Here is a 5,395-nt window from a genome sequence, read left to right on the forward strand (position 1 = left end):
CAATCACAAAAGGACAAATATTAGTCCGTTATTGTAAAAGTTAAGGAAAGTTTTATCTATAGAAGGAAATTTTCTTTGTTGGTTACCAGAGTTTGGAGGGGAGGGGAGGGAATGCTGTTAGACAGAGATAGGTATTGATTTGGGTGAAGAGAAGGGCAATGTACCAAATGTGAATGACCAATATGGCGGCATTGAGGATGAGAAAGACATAGAGAGGTACATGGGAGGTAAAGACAACAGAGATGAACTCTTTTGCACATATAGTACGGCATTGTCCGTGAAGGCAAACATGAGTATATGGGTGGATAGATGGGTGGACAAGCTGAACTATTAGATATGTCCATGAAGTGGGGCGTATATCTAAGAACATGTATAGGATTGGCAGACAATGGTCCTATAAGTTTATGTGAATTATCAGAATTCCCAGGTGTATAGTAGAGCTGACAAGGGGCAAGGTTGTGGTCACTGCTTGGTCACAGCCAGCTACCCAGAGGGAACAAGTAGTTGAACCTGTGGGCTTGGGACCATAGTCACAGGGGACATCAAGCTTAATTGGCATAGCATACTATACAAAACATTGTTCCACCTCCTACTTTGGCAAGTAGCAACTGGGATCTTAAAAGCTAGCAAGCTATATGACTATGAGACCAGAAGAACTAGATGGTGCCCAGCTACCATTGTCCTCCACTTGGAAGGGGATCTATGTAGGAGATCCTTGATAGAGAGGGAGAACAATGTGGAACAAAACTAAAAATAATTTGGAGGAAAAAAAAAAAGGTGAGGACCAGGTTTGTTGGACTGATAGAGCCTGATGGAACCACTGAGACTATGGCCTCTAGCTGCCCTTCAGGTCTGGAATGGAACCCACACCTATAGTTTCCATCCAAACAAAAGACAGGCATATGAGCTGAACATTTATCTCACGTAGATACACTCCTTGGAGAGAACAATCATGGGAGAGAGAAGGACTGCTTATGCATAGGGAGACAACTCAGGGGGCAGGAATGCATGGAGGAATGGACACAGGGAAGAAGTAACTATGGGGAGGAAGAGGGGGGAAGCTGTTGCATTATAGTGAGTTGTGGTCAATGAGACAAAGTTTATGTCAACTGCTGTATGGAAAGTGAATTTGCTCTGTAAATCTTCAACCAAATCACAATTTTAAAAAAAAAAAAAGGAAGAAGATTTCAGGGGATACTTTTTGGTTTAAGGTTTAAAGATTATTTTAGAACAATAATTTCAGGAGTCTGTCCAAATTTCATGGCTTCAGGAGTTTGGAGTCCATGAGAATTCTATTCTGTATTTCCCCCCTTTTGATCTTTTATTTTCCTTCTATAGAATCATTAATCAAAATGTTCAGTAATGGTAGCCAGGCACCATCCAGTTTTTACGGTCTCATAGCAAAGGAGGCAGTTGTTCATGGAGATAATTACCAACACATTCCATATCCTTCTTCTATTCCTGACTCTCTTTCTTCCTCTGTTGCTCCAGGCAAATAGAGACCAATTGTACATTAGATGTCAGCTCATGAGCTTTGAAGACCTCCGTTCCTACACAATGGACGAGGAGGTAGCACAGAAGAACTATACAAGTTATTAGAAAATTAACTGGAATGTTAAACTTCCAAAGCAATAAACCAAATTCCATGAGGTTTTTGACTGTACATAAGCAGCTTCAGCAGCTACTCTTTATTTTTTTGTCATTATCAAAAATGTATCTATTGCATAATTTTGCCAATTTGACTTTTAACGAATGTACAACTTATTGATGGCAATTACAGTAATTTTGGTTGCACACAATCCTATCCTTAATCAATGAGATATTTACATCACCTTTGATCATTAACTCATTTTTTATTGGCTTTTGAACTTTTCTTCTTCACTTCTGCTTTCTGGATCATCCTCCAAATAACCATCTGCACAAAATTCCTTGTCCCAGGGCCTTTTTTGGGGGGGAGGGGGGATAAGTTTAGATTTACAGAACACTTGCAAATACAGTTCAGTGTTCCTGTATGCCTCACCCAGTTTCCCCAGTGCTAACATCTTACATAACCATGGTACATTTGTCAAAAATGGGATGATACATTGGTAGATTACTATTAGCTAAACTCCAGGCTTTATTTGGACTTTTACCAGTTTTTGCACTAATGTTTTTTTTCTGTTTCAGAATACAATCCAAGATTCCACATTATATTTAGGAGGGTTTATTTTGAGTTTAAGGAGCCTTCTGATTAGCAGTCCAGGACCAAAAGTTAGTGGTACTATGGAGATAATATAATTTGTTCAATATATTCACTGATTACTGGGTCCAACACGATGCTTTCTTTTCATAGTGACCCATCCCATGGGAGGTGTGCACTTCATGCCCATTGATACAGAACTTGGCCACATGACTTGCTTTGGTCAATTAGATGTGAACAGCAGTCTCATATACCATGTGTGAGCAGAAATTAATTGCTCTCTCATTGTTTACCATTACTTTTTTCTTTCTTTCTTTTCTCTTTGACCATGAGAATGGCATGCCCTAGGTAGAAGTTGCCCCATCAGCCTGGATCCCACAATGAAGAAGACATATGGAGCAGAAGAACTGCCATTTTTATAAGACAGAAAAAAGAAAGAAAAAAAGGTTGCTAATATTAGGAGTTAGTGAAAAATATATAGAAACTCTCTACCAGTTTTGCAATGGTTCTTTAAGTCTAAAATTTGTTCAAAATAAAAGAAAAAAAAAGAGAGAGAGAAAAAAGGGAAGGCTTATTAAAGAAAATTTTATAGCCTCTAAATAAAAGATGGATGCTATTTTAAAAAAAAAGTGAGCAAGAAATCACAAACATAAATGCAAAAATACTCAAGAAAATATGACCAAACTGACCTCATCAATTTATAAAAAGATTTATATACCATGACCAAGTGGGATTTAGTCCAGATATGCAAGGCTGGTTCAGTATTCACAAATCAATTAATGTAATTTGATGATGCAAAAAAAGCACAATAAATCCTATGCCCTGCTGCAGAAAAATGGGTTCAAGAATCCTGAAAATGAATAGATGTGGCTTGAAAAGGAAATGTAGGCCGATTACTTGGGGGAGTTGAGCACAGATACTCCCCCTCCCTTTGCTTCCCTCCTCCCAGACCTTCTACCTTAAATCTAACTGGCCCCAAAAGGCCCACTGCTCAGTAAACTACATGGTAGTGTTACTTTTTTTACACCCTGGTCCCTTTTTGCCTCTTGGACTCCACTGGCATTTGAGATTTTACTCCTTATTGGTGACCAAGGCTGAGTACTGGAGGGGTGGAGAAGGGGTTGGGAAACTGTTGTACTTGGCCCGAGGATCAGTGAGGTCCACCAATAACAGTCAATAAATCAGCTGCTGACTGATTTATCAGGGCACTTTGTGAGTGCTACTTTAGGCTTTGATGGCATACCTCTCTCTTTAGGGATATTCAGCCTGAATCAGGGGCCTTGGACTGCCTCAAGAATATGGAAGCAGAGTCTCCTCTCTTTCTCTCCCACCTCCAGCTGATAGAAATGAACGTTTTCTGATAAGCATGGCTATCAAATCTGAAAGGAAACCTAAGTTCCCCTGGGTTCCTATTTGTACACGTTACTATCCCCATTTTATTGATGGGGTCTCAGAGAATATGTAACCTGCCCTAAGAGACATGGTAATTTGGTACCAGTTCTAGGATTGTGACCCAAGTGTCCTTCTTATCATCATCCAGGGATCTCCTCAGCACCTCATGTTACCAAATATATTGCCTGGTCTAGCGTGACACAGTGACCATCTCTCCCCACTCCCACTCCACCCTACCCATCTCTGTAAGATTAGTGCTGTGCAGAGTTTATTCAACAGGGCAAGTAGAGGGGCTGTCTCTGGGCCCATGTGGGTCAAATGCCTGACAGACATGTAGACTGAGCTATGCAAAGGAACATTTAGCAAAAGGAGGCCATGTTCATTTAAATAGATGATCCTAGTCTCTTGGGAAAGGGATGGGGCATATTGGTGAAGGGAAGTTCATTCTCGGCTCAGAGCAACTGCCTCTTTAAATTGAAGTTCAAAGGGGTTGACGGAGAGCTTTCCACATCTTTCCTCACAGATCTTTCTCTTCCATCTAGAACATTCAGCATTTCACTTCATATAGCTCATTCTTCTTCAAAAGTTTCTCTTTGATCCCAGTTCAGGTTCTTGCTATCTCTTGCCTGGGCCATGGCAATAGCCTCTGACTGGTTCTTACCTTTCCAGGTGTGCATGTAGCCAACAGGTTACTTTCCTGAAAGTCACCTCTGGAACTCTGAGCATGTCACTTCCCATCTCATTGGACCAAACATTTTCAACATCTCCTTTTAATCTACTAAGTTGAGTACTAACTCCTTACCCTGACATTCAAAATCTTTTAGTCAACTTTCCTTTCTAAACTTTCCCATCATTGACACAGAGATATGCCTCATCTCCCATCTGATTGTTTTTCTTCTCTTTTGATGTACATGCCATCATTATTTCTGCCTCCAGATATTTGCTTGTACTATTCTTTTCCTTTTTCTTTCTAATAATTCTTTAATTTTTATAGAAAAAAAATCATGGTTATTCATTAAGGATATGTTTAAGTCTCATCCTCTTTATGGCAGACAGGACCCACCCCCAGAGGCAGGAAAGGGAGGGAACACTGAGGATGACAAAAGCAGCAGGTTCCAGGTAGGAATCAGGTAAGGGGAGGGTGGAGAGGTTACCAACAACCGAGGGAGACAAACTTGTCTGTCAGCTTGTCACACTGTGGTGGCTTGTGCATTGCTGTGAGGCTTGAAGCTGTTCCACTGGTGTTTCAAATGCCACCAGGGTTGCACGTGCTGCATAGGTTCAATGCAGCTTACAGACTGAGACACACTAGGAAGGAGAAGGAGGCCATCCACTTCTCAATGAACTGACCAGGGAAAACCTTATGAATAGCAGAGAAATACTGTCTGATACATTACTGGGCAACTTTATGAATAGCTTGGAAACATTGTCCAATACAGTGCAGGAAGATGAGCCCCTTAGGTTGGAAGGCATTCAAAATATGACTGGGAAGTTCTGCCTTATCAGAGTAGAACCAACCTTAATGATATGGATAAACTAAAGCTTTCAGGACCTCCATTTGCTGATGTGGTACAACTCAAATTGAGGAGAAAGAGCTACAAACATCCATTAATAACTGGAACATGGAATGTATGAAGTGTGAATCTAGGAAAATTGGAAGTTGTCAAAAATGAAATGGAACACATAAAGATTGATATCCTAGGCATTAGTGAGCTGAAATGGACTGGTTTGGCCATTCTTAACCAGATAACCATATGATCTGCTATGCTGGGAATGACAGATTGAAGATGAATGGCATGGCATTCATCATCACAAAGAATGTTT

The sequence above is a fragment of the Orycteropus afer genome, unplaced genomic scaffold (assembly GCF_000298275.1).
Source record: "Orycteropus afer afer isolate SDZICR_OR568_19922 unplaced genomic scaffold, OryAfe1.0 scaffold00042, whole genome shotgun sequence".
In the NCBI taxonomy this organism is placed as follows: domain Eukaryota; kingdom Metazoa; phylum Chordata; class Mammalia; order Tubulidentata; family Orycteropodidae; genus Orycteropus; species Orycteropus afer.